At 29.6% G+C, this 17,887-nt stretch overlaps 1 protein-coding gene across 5 annotated transcripts in view; it reads left to right on the forward strand.

Moving 5' to 3' along the window:
* Positions 1–10,868, forward strand: part of shaker (Potassium voltage-gated channel protein Shaker) — a 939,448-nt gene extending 928,580 nt beyond the window's left edge. For all 5 annotated transcript variants that reach the window (XR_010844282.1, XM_067050608.1, XM_014415912.2 and 2 more), the window contains one exon: positions 9,297–10,868. The gene's annotated coding sequence lies outside the window, so the exon portion shown is untranslated. The remainder of the gene's footprint in view (positions 1–9,296) is intronic.
* Positions 10,869–17,887: the final 7,019 nt, after the last annotated feature.

Below are 17,887 nucleotides of genomic sequence, written 5' to 3' on the forward strand. Positions count from 1 at the left end.
TACATCAATATGATACAATTAACTAATTCAGGACATATTTATTTTAGATTTTCAAAAATATGAAATAAACATTATTTTCTATAAGAACATATTCTATAATATGTTGGTAGCATATGGATTGTATTGATAATACTACTATTATAATATTACTGGACATTAACATAATAGTCAAGACAACTTCAAATTAAGAACACTTATTCTCAATAAACAATCATCCCTCTAAAAATTATCAGAAAATGCAAGCAGAGAATATAATTCTCAAGAGTTTCAAAGAATATGATTGTCATGTTGGAGCTATATTAATTTAATCTAAGATAAAATTAAATCACATATTAAACAGTTCCATCCTCTCTAATCAACTGCCGTCATAATAACATATATATATAATTACATCACTGACAAATACTCATAAAATTATTCACAATAACATTTCTGACAGTTGGGTGCATTAGTTTTAAAAAAACTTATCGTCTAGTCTTAATATTTCAACTATAATTTCATAATGATAGTAATAAAGGCTCAGTGAACCTGAAGGTCCTATTACAATACCACTAATTGCTGTCTACATTTATTTATCTGTCTTGTCGCTCCCATCCAGCCCAAATACCTAAGGTCAATCTTAATGCAATCCTCCCACCTACACTTCACTCAACCCACAGATCAGTGTTAAATAACTTTGCAGAGATTCCCTTGTTAATAATATAAGATTGGAATCAAACTGACAAATTCTTCCTCATTCAACTGAACCCAATAAAAATGAGGTCCTGACAGTACAGGGATGATGTTTTTCAACTTTAAGATTCTAAACTTTTAATTCACTAAATTATAAGACAATAATGCATGAGATATTTGTCTCCAACTTTTTTTGTTTATGTTATCCAATCTTTACTATTAATATCATTTATTCTAACCAACTTTTAATTCCTCACAATGTTTTACACTGATACTACATGATTTTGAAGTATTATATAGTTCACTTTGTTACAACACATACCTAAATCCAAAAATACATTCAACCTTTTCTCTTATTTAAGATTTGTCCCTCCACGACTTCATTAATAGACTCAACATCGTATATCATTGTAATCTATAAATCCCTTAGTAAATATAGAAAGTATCAGCATGGTTTAACTCCAATTCATGATAAACTAATTCATTCGATAGAATATTATATACCACATAATCTTTAGGGCATAATGTAAATAAAACAGATCTTTAATTGATATATTTTTTTAATTGTGCACATTTCACATCAATATCACATGAATGGATATCCCCTGAATGACAAAAATAATGTTCCTTAAGAGTCAAGATGGCAATAGCCGAACTGAAATCATATATAAAGATTACTTAATTCCAACATCACTGGGAAGCTCCATCACCATTAATTTTAGAAAGCTGGTATATAAGCATGTAATTTGTTAAACAATTGTACTGGATGAACATAAATAGATTAGTATATTTCTACACAAGTAAAATCCCAAAGAAGATCAAACCATTTTACAGGCATTGTTACTTTCACAACCAAAGACTAGTACCAAAACTTATTTAATCACTAACATAAATTCATGATCAAGGAAATTTTTATACATTGATCGTTCATGTATTGTGCACTTTGTCATTTCTTTATATATGGATTCATCATCAAAACAATAAAATAATCAATTACAATATAATATATTCAGTTAATCACTTTACATTTGGATAAAATTTCAGTTTTAGTTCTGATTATCAACGTAAAAAAAACTAACGTGGAACTCTCTATACCCCATCACAGACATTAAACAACATTGTCAAAAGTGCACGAGTAGTTAACAACTCCACATTAATAACCCGTTTGACGGTTGAAGGAAGGAAAACTTGTTTTGCCTCCAACTTGTCAGTGTTGAATACATTATAAAATCATACAATTTTGTTTTTACCTCAATTAAAATAAGAAGGAAGCGTATGGCTTAAAGTTATTTTAAACATTGGTATTATTATTATAACATGGCATATATTTGAACTCATATTCCTAATATTAATAACATGATCGAATCCAGGATTGCCTTTAAGAGGGGGGGGGAGTTGAAAATATCTTAATGCTTTATGAGGCTCTATATTTGATTTAGTCTCTTGTTTTGCAGTTAATTTCAGTGAGAACAGGAACTGCATTTTATGTGTAATCTTCGGGAAATCCTACTGGGAGGGTCATTTTCCTATAAGGAGGAATGATTTTCAAAATATAAAATAACTTTTTATTCCATAATTCTGAAAAAAAAAAAAGCGCCTCTTCTCAAAAATCTACTCCTGATAGAAGCATATTCTTCTTCAAATTTGATAACATTTCCTCCAAAAAAAGTCTAATATTTTCTTGATTGTCTCAAAGTTTGTGAAATATTCTCAAAAATATTTTTTTAAAAGAAGAGCCATGTATAATGAATTTTAAGTGAACTGAATTAGCTTTCAGTTTAGCCTATAAGAGAATCTTTAGGTTCAATGGTTCTCTTAAAAATGGCAAATAACTGAAAATATTGAAATCTAGATTTTGAAATTCCAAAAAAAAATTATTTAATTAATTTATTTATACGAAATTATTTTTTGTTCATTAAATTAGAATAAAAATCAGTTCTAAAACTATTCTTACAGAACCGGAAATTCTTCGGATTTTAAATTATTAGTGTAAATTTAATGTGATTTGAGAACTCTAACAATGGTAATGGGTGAATCGAAAAGGGTTCCAAAACTTTCTACACAGAAATCGAGATCAGGTCGGTAAATTCTTGGAGAACGTATTGGCTTTGCGTTTTTAAGTCGTAAAATATATCGTTTTTGTGGTAACGCACAAATTTGTCATAAGCCCACCTTATGACTATTCTAGTTATAGTAGAACTATATATATTGCTATTCTAGCAATAGCATCTCATGCATATTGTCCATGTATGTCAGATCTTTTTTTCAATTCTCTAACTTTCTGGGTCGGTTTGTGTATGAGGTAAATCTGTGAGCCTGCTTGAATGCTTAAACAGATGAAATGCAGGTTTCAGTGTTCTACATAGATAACTGTCTTGTACTTGACTCCAGTCCCGACCTATCCAAATATCTATTACAGGTGCCATGCCTCAAACCAGTTTGCCTCTCATGTACAGACCTGTCTAAAATATTCATTCGTGTTTGATCAGGAGTTACGTCTCAGTGAGTAATGTATTGGATTAGTATACATTTTTCAAATTGCTGAACCTTATTGCTAACAATTACACTAAAAGGATATTTTCGAATGAAGCTAGCTAATTTATAATTAAGTAAACTGTGTCTTCAATATTGTCATTTATCGATTTTGAACTACCAAAATAAATAAGAACCCTAAGTTACTTTAAAAAAAAATTAAATTCCAATAAAATAAGAGAGAGAAATGCTTTATTTACCCATGCTGCCCAAATACATTGGGTTGCTACAATACACAGTATACTAATCAATCCATGATCGGATATATATTCAAATGATATAACAACAAGTTTTCTCCCTACATTTTCCTTTTACAATCAATACTCGTCAAAACACTAAATACAAATATTTTATTTATTTTTTAATTTAACAATTTCATTTCATTTGACAATTCTTACCGCCTAAAGAAAAAAATCAAATGAAGGAAATGCCACTACATTGTCAATGCCCGTTTGATTGACCCAGAGCAAGGTAATTTTCAATTTTCCAATGAATTTCCAAGGATTTCAGTTATACATGAGATTGAGCGCAGATTGATCGTAGAGAAAAATGTTGCAGTCATAAAATATTGGAAATTTTGTTTACCTCAATTCTTTATATAAATATTTTCTCGAATGGCTATAGTTTTCTATATATAGATGAAAAATTAAAAAAAAAAAGTGGCATCATTGTTAAGGGAGGAATCCAAGAATGTATTAATACCTTCATTTCGTTTAAAATAAATTGAGCGCATACGTTTGAATTTATTACAACAATTTAAAAAGTCCAAAAATTATGTATACATGATACATTGCTCCTGGTTCTAAAAAAATAAATTTTATTCGTAAACACTTATTATTTTATTTTTAATCGTATATTCAATCAAAATTTAATACTTAAAATATAAACACAAAAAAAAGTTAGTAATAATGATAAGGCCCGGTCGATACCTGTACCATCAATTGCCGTTGCCTACTAGCCAAAATATCTTGTCAACAAGCAGAAATATCCTAGTCAAAAATATCTGACCAAACTCTTCCAATCTAAGTTCAAACCCCACCCCTCTGACGTTTGACCGTTGGTTTAGTCCTGATTGCCTTATTAGTGATCTGTTACTTATCTAGCCCTGCTACTTTACAAAACAATTTCATATTATAATAAAAAACATTTTATTATAACGTTAAACATAACGAACCCAAAGGTACAATGCCGAATTGCTGTCAACGTACATCTGTTCAATGACGCCCATTCAAATACAAATCTACAAGATCAGTCTTGATGGGGTCCTTCCACCTAATTTTCTGTATATCCTTTGATTAAGTGTTTATTAACATTTAAGGGATATGTTCCTTACTAAATCCTACAATCTTACCCGCTCATCTTATTCGCCGCAATGCTGTCACCTGAATTATATTTACCGAGTGGGGCTCACGTAGTTCGTATGACGTAGCCGTCTAAATTCTCCCGTTAACTCAACCTAATTCGCTCTGGATATTTTATACTATTAAATAATTATATTCAAAAACCTTAAGACGCTGTTCTCCCCTTGGAGTGGCTATGATTCAATCGCTATGAAATGCCTTTATTTCAATTATGTTCATCAAGTGGAGGTTACGAATGTTAGGTAGCCATTTTAAACCACCAATTTTTCCACCCCATACTTTATTTACATCAGACTTCTTCCCTTGACGAAAGCGATCCAGTTTGACGTCCCGGAAGAATCTATACAATAAAACCTTGCCAGCGTACGTAGGTGTATAGACACAATAACAGAATCATAGCCATTACAGTCCAGTTTTAGTATTTCATATGAAATTAATTCATAATAACCTGTAAATTTGAAGATTTTTTTCTCTCTAAATTTATAAATCTTTAAAAGTCCTATCATTTTCCGTGTCTCCTTAGATTAAAAATGGTTATCAAAAATTAAGGACAAGTAATTTTGATCTCAGGTGATGTTTTACCTCAGACTCCCGTCCAAAACTTTTTTTTGTTTTTATCTCCTGAACCTCTCTGCTGGAGGTGCCTCCACCTAAAGGTGGATCCACATGTTGGCCGCTCGCCATGGCTCGGAGGCTCGTACAAATGCTCGGCAAGCAAAGTGCGGACCATCCACATGTCAGTGTTATTCAGAGAGGCAAACATGGAGGACGTTGAAGTGATTTCAGCAATTGCCCTGGGATTATATTATTTTTATTACAAAAGAAAACGTAAAATACGACAAATAAGATGGTGGATGACAACAATTCACAAAAATCGGACTAGATAAGCTTAAAATTAAATAAAAATTAATTAAACTCATCTTTTATTTTAACTTTCATAATTGTCCTGTTGTATATATAATCTTGTAAAAAATGTATACAATGGAAGATTAGATTGTAAAGATATACTAATACGTTTATTCTTCTTCCTGTATAAAGAATTAACCTAGTGGGTATTGTGTTATTGAAGTTAACGTATTGTATTAACTATTTCAGCCTGTGGGACTGAAAGTGGTGCAAGTAATTTTTTATTTATTGTAAGAATTTCAATTGTTTATAAATGTTATTAAACGATGTATTTAGTTAAGAAATATGTTATTTTAGTGCATATTGTGTACTTGAACAACATATGAAAAGTGACAGCTCTCAGTTGCAACTAGACAAAGAACAATGGTGGAGACGCTACACGAGCGCCCTCACGAACCCCTTTGATCTGTGACCAAAAACCGACTCTCGACGGCTCGGCAACGAGCCTAGGCCAACCAAGCCGAGCCACCTATCCACATGCTCGTGTATGTCTGAGTTCGCCATGGCTCGGCCAACATGTAGAGGCCTCTTAAGAATGCCAACCTCCCCAGTTTCTTACCAGGACCTTCAGGGAATCCCAGCCCCTTTCCTGTGTTCTCTCCTAATCGAGCAGCACGATCTATCGGCGACTTGCTTGGCCTGCCTGTTGATATAGTTTCAAGGAACTTGAGTAGTTTGCGATTTACGCTCATTATTTGAGTACTAAACCGAACTATTATTTTAAATTTTATAAAGATCTTTATACTGGGAATGGTTATTTATTTTGAATGGTACCGTGATTAACCCAAAACAATTAAATTAAATAAATTGATTTAATCGATAAGATTTCTCTACACAACTTTGAAACTAAGCTATTAAAAATAATTGCAAGAAAAGTAGGACTAGCGCAGAATTTTAAAAGATTTAATTTTGAAGATAGAGATTTAAAACTTTTTCAATAAATATACCATAACATTTTTATCTACCAAAAAAACTTGAAAATAATTAATCGAATCATTTTATAAAGAAATGAATAAAAATGCAATTACGCATTTATCCCTCCTCCTCAAAAAATAGTAAGAGTGTAAATTCTTCTTGTGTTTAAAGTTAACATCTTTCAGGGCAAGAGCATACACCTGTTTTACTAAAATTCCAGACTAGCAATAATATTTTAAACTAGTCAAAATTACACTGAGTTATTCATTTTTCCTCTAAAGTCAAGGGAGTAAAAGGAGGATATAATCTTACTAAAGCTAAATAAATAATAAAACTGAAATATTTAAATATATAGAATGAATATAATGTATAAATTTAGCTACTTAAATATGCAACTTTGCCTAAATATGTTCAGTCAAAAAATTAATTGATAAGTAGTGATTTTCCTAAAAGAGAGTACCTTTAATTTTATTTTTCCTAAAGTTAGTGGATATGCACCTAACACTACTGTGAATATCATCCAGCCATTGATATTATAGCTATAAAATGGGTTAGATAGGGTCCAAACATGCCTTATTAATCACACCTCTTCCCCAACACAAAATGTTTATGTGTTGAGTGCTGAATTTAGCTTAAACCTTAGTGATTTCAAAATATTGTTACTGTTAGTACTTAATCCACAACTTATTGAACTAATAGCATGAACATAAATTTTAAAAAAATAGAAATCAGCTGAAACTTGAATGAATTATGCTTAATTATAGTCCTAACAGTCGACTTTGCTTACTATCAAAACCATAAGGGAAAATAACATCCAACATGAACAAAGCTCAACATATATTTGTAATGCTTACCCATTTAAGGGGGGGGGGGAGGACTTGTTTAGTTTTCCAGTACAGCTCAGCATTCTAAGACGACAATAACTTTTTTAAAAAATCTGTTATGCTCTTGCACCATCTTTTTGCCCCATTTTTTTTTTAACTCTTGAGTGAAAAAAATACATTTTTAGCAAATTCTCTGCTAAGGATGGCTATTTGGGATTTAAATCCAATTTACCACTTTCCCCCTTGCTGCTTTATCTTCGTATATTAAATTCTACCTTTACCAACTAAAGGTTGGAGGTCTGTCTGTATTTCTCAAGCCTGCCAGGTAACACATAGCTGCATTAGATTCCCTATCTTTTCCTTTCTTTGCCCTTGCTTTTCTATCATTATTTCCCATAAATGCAGTATGTCTTACAAGAAATAATAGTTTAAGGTAAGATACGAGTAATCTAATTACCCCTTTTTTCATAAAAATAACTTATTTCAACTTGCTCATTTCATTCTATGAACCAGTGTAGATTTAAATCGCCCTATAAAAATAATGTTCATTCAATCCTAGACAATGATAATGTTTGATCTCAAGTCCAATAGTTGTGATCTAAAAGCTGAAGTTTTTTTTTTAACAATCCAGATCATGACAGATTGAAAGTTAGGTGCTTGTACAAAAACTTTTATTTTACTATTATATGACAACTTTCTGTGCTTCATAAATGAATCATAATCTGAAAACTTTACACCTCTTCCCCTTCTCTCTCGTTGCTTCTGCCACTATCAATATGACAAAGATTTACCCAGAAATATGAAATAGGATATCCAAAGCCAACCAGGATGTTCATTTTTCTTTTTTGTTTACCCCGGATCTCAGCATTTCTGCCATTCAGAGTATCTGAAGCCAGCCAGGTGTGCCCCTCTATCAGCATAATGGGGCACAGAAAGGTTGGTAAAGGAATTAAAAAGCACACTTACAAGTCTGTGTATCTCCCAACTCACAAGCAAGCCAGCTGGGTAAAAACTGCTGAAATAAAATTTCCACGAAGAGCCGTTCAAAAAACCGAGAGGGGCCCATTTCAGAATAAATGGATAAGAGAAGAACTGAAGATGGTGGAAACCTTTCTTGAAAACTGTCAGTGTGAGTAGTGTTGGCTTATTTATGAGAGAAGATGATTTATATGATGAGACTTTATTCTTTACAGACTTTTATCAAGGTTATTGTGTTAGTTTAATAGTGTTTTATTCATATCAGTTACAAAACAAAATTGATTCCTAGGGTCCATTAAGTAGTATTTAATTTTAATTTAGACTTCTTCATTTAAAACCAGCAATATCTAATCATCACGGCCAACTTTTATTATAGAAACTAGTGTTTTTTTACTCCTTTAAAACAAAATTACAAATTATTTAAAAATAAGTGATATAATGCAATAACATAATTCAATTAAAATTGTTATCTTTTACTACTGATGGTATGTATCTTATTTATTTAACCTTTAATTTATTATAAATCCTGGCCCTCCTCTTCTCAATTTTTCGAGTTGTTAAAATAGTCAAAGCCAGAAATTTTTCATTAATATAACTCAAACATGGATATGGGGCAGGAACTATAAAGTAACTCCTATACTAAACGAAAAGGGTTCTACAGTAGATACCAACAATACTTAATAAAAAATCTCCTACAGATAAAAATCAATGAGTTCTATCTATAAAGAGCTTTATAGTACCAACATCACTGACTACCTATAGAAACCTAAAGACGTACTTTATTACATAGGTAACTGATACTATATTAGAAGTTTCTTTTCTCACAACTATATATTAACTAATTTCTGCAATATTCAGTTTCCAACAAACAAGATTGCTATTGAATAGAATTTATGTATCCCAACTTATTTTCTAATATTTGCTGAAATGAAAGTGAAAATAAGTAATTAGATTCTAATTCTATGTAAAAAAATAGTAAGGTAAACATTTAAAAATAAATTGTCTATTTATGTTAAAATGTTGAATTAAATTCTTGTAAATAAAATATTATATAAATACTTTTAACTACTGTATAATTAATAAATCTCAATTTTCTTTTTGTTTTTAGTGCATGAGGGTGGACTTGCACTCTGGTCCTCTTCGCAATCAGAGTCAAGCCTCTCTTCATTCGCGCTCATGCTGTGATAAGCATGCAATATCCAAGTCTGCATGCTCCCTTCACTCTTTACTATGGTGCTTTCAGACTTCATTCAGAGTGCATCTCAATGTAGCCATGGATACTGCAACTCAAGAAGAAAAAAGGAAATTTACCTTATTAATTAAGGATTATTACCAAAACGACTGACTTTTATTACAAATAAACAAGATATATATAGATATATATATATACATAAATGAATAAGTGCATAATGCCCGTTGTATAACTCAATAATTGTAATGTTTAATTAATTGGGTCTTGCCAAAAACGACAGTTCTTTTTGTTCTGTTTTTGTTTTATTAAATATTTAAAAATAAACTTTAAATTTTATAGTACTGTTAAGAATTTCTTAGGTGTATCATGTGTGCGGTGAATGAGTGTTTATTTGTTGGACACTCTTGTTACCAATACACGTGTTAATGAAAGCTTGTCCATGTAATCACTTGGTATGCAACAACTTGAGTTTAAAAATCAACTTTAAAAAAAAAAAAAATTATAAATCTTGAGAATTTTCTCTTTTCTGTTAAAACTTTGGTTACCAGAAACAAAATAAGTAAAGTCCTGTTAAATAATATTTTTTAATTTATTTTATTTTAGTGGATTCATTTTGAGTAAAAATAGTTAAACAGAATGAATACCTGGACTTGCTTTCGTTTATCTTTTTCTTTCATCTACTTTCTTGAAAAATAATACAAGTACATCTGTTAACTAGTAACTAATACTGCTTTACATCTGTGAGAAAAGTAAAAAAGGATACACCACACATGAATAAAACTCCTATGCAGGCTATTAGAATATTACAGTGTAGCTGAATCTTAAGAATTCAAGAAAAGTTGTTAATACAAAATAATTATTATCATTATTATTGCTAAAGTATCCATCACTGGCGTACACTAGCCGTGAAGTATTACAATCAGTAGCGTGAAAAAAAATAATTACTACTATAATAATGATCAGCAGATAGAACCCTTTGGCTTTTAGACTGCCATTAAAACTCCTAAATGTTCTTTGGGAGATCACCATCAAGTCCATGTCGTCCAAATACAAAGGATAAATAGTCTAAACGCATTCGCATTATTATTCGATTATATTTAAGAACACTTCTAAATAGATCAAAAGTAGAATATTTTAGGAACCTTAAACTTTTTTAGATTAATCAATGTCATTTAATTATAAAATCAAGCTGATTAGGTGCATAGAAATGTCATGGATTTATGGTGAATCGCTTCAACAGATAGGAGAATAGAATAATATTGTAATAAAACATTCTTTACCTAGAACAGATAAATTTTTCTGAAATCACTAGAAATAGTCATTTAATTAGGTCAGGGAGTTAAATAACAGATTTTCCTATTTGAATTCGCAAAAAAAAAAATGAAGATAACTGTAAATAACTAATAAGTATTATCTTTATTATTGTTATTCTTTAAATCTAAAAAAAAAAAAATCAAAAAATAATACAATTTTTATACTAATGTTATTCTCCAAACACTTGGTCCATAGGTAATACAGGTTATTAATATAGAATTAATTGTAAATTTATAAGGACTGTTATTCAGTTAGCATATTATTTTATACCAGCGCTCAATTAGAATAATGTTTTTATTTTGAGTCATTTTTCTATTGTGCATTTACTTACTTAATATTATATATATTAATAAAAAATATATATATATAAATATAAATACATCAAAATATTATTAAAAATTAGCACTTTTTAAAGGAATATTACTTACTAAGGAGTGTAGCTAATCAAGCAAATCCTTTTCCTTATTTCAGGCATTATATTATTATATTGAAAAATCAATCAATTAAAACCATATGCACACCCATTATATAGAAATAATAATAGGGGATATATAAGGATTAATATCTTAAATTTTAGTTACAGCACCTTAAGTTTCATAAAGCCTTTGCTTATATGCTATACTTCTTATGGCCAAATTTCATAGATTTTCTACTTTTAAATTATATATAAATGAAGATATAAAAAATGCTAGTAGATTTATATAACATTCATGTATAGATACGTATAACAGTCCTTATAGTGCCTGATTAATGTTTGGTTCATAAATTATAAAGGAGTTGCTTAACTTGGAGTTGCCTCCCATTCCACTGTGTGCGTGACGTATCTGCGATTCCTGCCATATTCTATGTATGCATGAGCCTGTCTTCTATTTGTAAAGATAAAGTCATTTTGAGTTGCTAGATTTTTAAAGAAAAATTATAATAAATGCAATTCAAATTTATAAAATAAACAACTCTGTCGTCCAAAGTTTTTTTTTTATCATTTTATAAACTATCATGTTAGACCAATAATCTGGTCGAGTTATAGAGCCAGCTCATCTGTATACACTCAAACACCGCAGAACAAATTTAGCCAATATAACTAAAAATTATTTATATCTTCAAACATCAATTATTATCGTTGAATTAAATGTCTTATTGTAAAAATAAAAGTCTAAGTAAATATTATTACGAGATCCTATATTTTGAGCACTGTTTTAAGTGCTTGTATTTATATTTGGGCTGTGCGAAAGCTTAAAAACAAGAAAAGTTTTAAGAATTGTAGAGTTTAAATAGCTTTTACGCATAGTTAAAGGGGGCTCACCGGAGATGTGGTGATAGTTCTTTAGTCATTTGAGAGTATCTCTGATGTCTGTTTATATACATACATATAATGTTATTAAGCGGTATCATATAAACATTATATGAATATAACACATTGCATTGCACAACGGTCTTCCTACAATAATAAATTAATATGCACACAATTGCAGATATTATTCATAAGTCTATTTCTGGCACATGTTGTAATGTGACCTCATACCTAGCGATTAACTTCTCAGTACGATAAACCCTCAAATCCAATGATAGTATTGAGAATGCTACTTCATTTTTTATACATATTGAGCTTTTTAATATACAAATTTGTAAAAAAAAAAAATTAAAAAACAAATTTTAAAAATGTATGCAGTGTGCTGTATTTTGAAAGTGGTATAGGCCCTGAATTCGTTTAATTTGTTTATGTGCTTCATCTTCAAAAATAAACTAATAGTATAGAATTTTATTTAGTTTTATAAAAAAGCATCATGAAACATTTATATCTATACATATATAATAACATAAATATATGATTTTTCTAAATTAATAGGACTAGTTACAATATAAATAAATTCTTATAGGGTTACTCTTTCTTGATAAGGACATTACCACATCATTAACTTATACAATAGGTTTAAATATATAATCTAACCTCATTTCTCTAGTAAAAGTTTAGCTGTGGGGCAATGATAAGGTAATAAAAGTAAGGCAATTTTCTCCGGTCGTCCTTGGCTTCAACAGTTAGAGTGTTTTATCACCAGTTACCACTACTTGTAGTCCTTGTTATTTGTATTTATCAACATTAATAATTATTGTATAATTACGCAAAAACATTCCTAGATTATGTAAATAATTTTATTTTTTTTCTCTTATTTTATTTTTTAACAAAGATATATGTTTGTAGGTTATGATATAAATTTATGTTATGTTTTAGGAGTCAGACTAGAATGGCTTACAAAATATTATAAGCTATGGCTTTAGTATGTTTGATTCCTTTAATAAGTTTAATTTTTTTTCTTTTTTTTTTCCATTTTCAATAAAAAATAAAAAAGGGACGTATTTATAAATTTTAAATATTCAAACCGATCCAATCTGTAAAATGCATGCTAGGGAAGCTTGAGTCAGTTACATTGTTAGGTACCAAACAAGAGGCATCACAAATTTCTTTGATTTGAAGCAGAGCTCAAGTTATATTTAATTTAAAAGTCAGGATGGGCGGCAATCATCATACCACAAAATGTGATCATTTTAAATATATTTTGATATCGTTATTTGTTTTCCTTGTTTAATGTTGTTAAGGTTTTAGTATACATGATTTTAGAAGTTATATATATAAATATACATATATTTTTTATATTGTCCCCTTCTGTCCTATTTCATTCAATTCACTGCTACATTTCTAACTCCTTATAATTGATCGGAATTTTGTGAAGCATATCGATTTAAACCTGCAAAAATATTTTAAAAGATTTTATATATAAGTCTATATTCAGTATACATGTTTGTTGTTTCTCTAATGAAGATGTATAAATAAAGCTTCATTTATATTTGTTTAAATATGTGTTTAAAATGTTCGCTGAATGTTGTTGGGCTTCTAATGTTAGAACATATCAATTTTTATTGAATAAACGAATATAACTTAATGTACATCTTCCATGTAATAATTTGTATTGTATTTTAGAATACAGAGTAACTTTACTTTAGTGCAACACATATCGTAACCATGTTGTCGTTGTTGTAATTTAAAGCCATTGCCGCTCACCCTAAAAAATATGTTAAACCTAGGAACAAAGTGTTTTTAATGGACAATATATAAGTTATTATACCTAGATTGGTTGTGCATTGTAAGCAATAAAAAAAAAAATTAAATGGGGGATGAGATATGAATTAGAAATATAAATAACATTAATTGGTTGCCAATGAATAACTGTACAAAATTGGTTCTAAAATGTATATCATATAAGTCAATGTCACTTTCTGTACTTAGAGTATTACATCAATTCTTGAAATTATTTGAATAGCATTATATTTTAAAGTCAACCACAATTTTATTTTCATTTATGTTTGCATTGTGATAATTTGTCTATGTATTTTAATATTGGTGATGTTAATAAATAGGGTTGATTTAAAACAACATGACCTAACTATGTATATTAACGTCTGTTAGTTTTAATTTTAAAAAGTATATATATAAAAAGAAAAGCAGATATTTTTTCAGATATATAAATGTTTTAAACTCTAAATTAACATCACCACTAATGCTTATTCAATATTTTTGTATATTTAGATTATACAATGTTTCATTTGATATTACTATTAAGTCAATTAAATGGTATTACTCAAGTTTAAAACAATTAAGAATATAAGCAGTGATACTTTTTTCAAAAGAAATTACATTAAGAATAATTATATTTACAGCCTCTTGTACTGTATATACAATGTAAATATGACACCATTGTTTGTTTTACACCTGACTATGTCATTGTTGACCATTGAAATATGAAGAGAAAAGTTAAGTGAAGAACTATTTATAGTTTCTTACCCCTGAAAATGTTATAATAGTATTAATTGGTTACTTTAACCATTTTTATAATTTCAAAATCAAAATGATGTTCATTTGCTATTAGCCGACATATCTAACATTTTAATACAAATATATTGTTGAAAGAATACTATTTTCAACTCTAGGTTGGGGTTCTATAAAATTTCATTTTAATACCTCACCTCCCAAATGAATTATATTGTTGTAAACTTATAAAATGAACTAAGTAGTTGTTAATTTTCATTTGATTCATTCATAATTTTATAGTGGTATGGCTGTGAAAAATACTTTTTAAAATATTGACTTTATAAGGGCTATAAACATTGGTTAGAATTGAATTTTTGAATTGAACTGTGTTTTTATTTGCCTAATAACTAAAATGCAATAAATCGCATCATAAAAGTACAATGTTATAGATCATTTATCAGTATAACAATAATTTTATGCAGACAAAACTAATGACAATGCCTTACAATCAGAATATGTGGCTACGTATGAATATTGATTTGTAACCAATAAGCTTTTTGCGAGGCGTAATCGCTATTTTTATAAGTAGAAATAGGTATGTATTACAGTAAAAAACACCAAGTAAATACATTACATTTGCAATATTCACTATTTTATAAAGCCACTTGTCATTCCTTATCTATGAAGTCCATAAATGTAATTTTTATTGTGGGATTTCCATTTATGATCATAAAACATTATGAAAAATAAACCCTAAATCCTTTCTTTCCCAACATTCAGATTCAGTAATAGGCACATGTTTTAATATTAAATTAAAAACATTTTATTTTAATCTCAGGATTCTACAAGGCATTATCGAAGTTTATTTATTTTCTTTAATAATTAATAGATAGTAATTAACAACTGAATAAAAAATCTTCTGAGTTTTAGATATTTTATTTAATTTTTTTATGATTTCAAATCAACTCTAATTAAACAAAACAAGTAATTGAAACTAATCTAATTGTATTATATCTCTATAAATATATATTACTATCTAAGAAATATTATGCATTGAGTTTCTACAAGAGCAAGCAGTAAATGTGAGTACAAATCTACAAGCCAGGGTCAGCAGAATCAGGTAAAGTATATTAGATAATTAAACAATTAATTTTTAGCTCAAGACTAGTCATTAAATATACCTCTATAAATTCTATTTATGTAATTTTTTTTTTTTAATAATTTGTTCTAAATTTTAGTTAATGAATAAAATAACTTGCTCATTCCTAAAAAGGCATTAAAATCCTCTAAGGATCAACAATCCTCCAAGATAACTGCATTGTCTCACATTATTCATCTCTCCCTCTCTCACCCCTCATTGCACAATGAACACAAACCAAAACAGCAATGTTGGCGATTATAGAGGGTTCAAAGTTGTGGAAAGATCAATACCCACCTATGACACAAGATTTACCTCTAGATGATGTAGTGAAATCATGTTTCCTCCAACAGGTTAATAAACCACAGGATGATGGAAATTGCATACGTCTTTAAGTAAGTTTTACATTTTGGAATCTACTGATGTTTGCCAAATAAGAATGGTGTATAAATCTTCTATACCATATTCATTTCTCAGGTACATAGGATGTCTTAAGAATTTTCTATTACTGATATGACTTAAAATTCAGCAGTTTCTAAACAGCATAAAAACATCATTGAATCTATCGTTCACTAATTTTTTTTATCTGTATACCACTGACATAAATTGAATGTACAACGTGTAGAGAACTTCATTTTCTAAAAATACAACTGATCTTTTGCTCATTTATCCTTAAGTCTAACTGGGGTTCTTCTGGTAATAAGCATGATATAACATGTGCTGTCAGTACTCAAGCTCCTCCTTCCATTGTTAATTGAAAATCACTGAATGATATCTCGTTCTATTGAGAGAGATCTATCGATCTCCTTGTGTTCTAAAAGAAAAAAAAGTTGACTCTGTTAACTACTATTTGAGATAATATAGGTTTTATTTGGAATCTTCCTAGAATTACCTAAATATGAATTTTCCTCTCTCTTTCCTTTTAGTTTTTTTCTCATTTTTATATAATTTCTAATTGACTTTTAACTGTAATCTACTGTAAAAATACACTTTTTTAATTACATATTAATAGCTGACCTTATAGTTAATCAAGAAGATAGTCTCAATGGCTGTCGAGCATAACACCAAAAATTTATTAAATGCAGATTTCAGGTTTAAAAACAAGAAAATACAATGAGGAGAAAACATGACAGAAGTATTAACATAATATATAAATCATAAAAATAGAGATAAAATGAGTAATATACTTCTTCATATAAGTTTACTTCAGCTCCTCCAACTTGGTGGGTAGGCTCAATATAATATATTTCTTAAGGCCTTAATATATGGTGGAGTGCTGAGAGTAGCTGAATTTATCCGAAAGTAGACACAGGCAAGTTGGAGGTGCTGATGTGAACTGGTACCAAAATCTGCTGTAGCCACTCAGCATAGTATCAAAATAGCTTATCAATACCAAAATGACGTCAGTGCATTAGAAACATCAAGTTGTTTTATTTTGTGTTCAGAGCAGCAACAAATTTTTTAATAACCTAGTAACAAGGTCCAATCTTATCTACTCTAATCTTACTAGGACTTAAAGCAGTGGATCCCAACTCATAGAAGCCAGAGGCCAACTGAACCATAAATAAATTGTACTAACCACAGCTCCCCTAATAGTCCTAACATGGAACAAAGGTCAAGTCCCCCCATGGAAAATAATTGATCATTAATTTGCTTGAAAGTGCATTCTGATGCACTTCAATAAAGTATTTAACACTAAAACATAATTAAGGGAACTATAAAGCAGATTGAACAATAATTCCATATAAATTATGTGCTACTGAACTCTACCCATGGTCCATTTATTCGGAACCTTTGGCTTAGAGAAAGGAGATGAATTAATGTTGGAATTAAAAAGATTTGCTTCAGATTTGGAATTAAAAAGGTTTTAATATTTATTCATTTTTTGAGAGCATTGTGGCACAGTGGTAAGGCATTAGGCTACTAGACTCCAAGGACCCGAGTCCAAATCCAGCTGAACAATTATTTTCTCTTGTACTGTAGCTATGAGTCGACCCTGTGAGTTCTGCAGCCCTCCTGAGGTCCACAGCCTCATAAAGTGGGTACCCTCATAATTGGGGAAAAATCTGGTGAGCAAGATCTTGAAAAAATCATTTCCTTGTTTAACCGTTGCTCTAAAAACAGTTCTTCCTCATAAAGTACTGAACCAATGACCCTTAAGAGGTCATAGAGGTTCACATTGTTATTGTTATTAATTTAATTTATCTTTCAGTTTTTCTTGCCTTTCGACTGTGATCTGTTGGCAACAAT

This window comes from Halyomorpha halys, unplaced genomic scaffold (assembly GCF_000696795.3).
Source record: "Halyomorpha halys isolate HHAL.00 unplaced genomic scaffold, Hhal_1.1 Scaffold108.1, whole genome shotgun sequence".
Classification (NCBI taxonomy): Eukaryota; Metazoa; Arthropoda; class Insecta; order Hemiptera; family Pentatomidae; genus Halyomorpha; species Halyomorpha halys.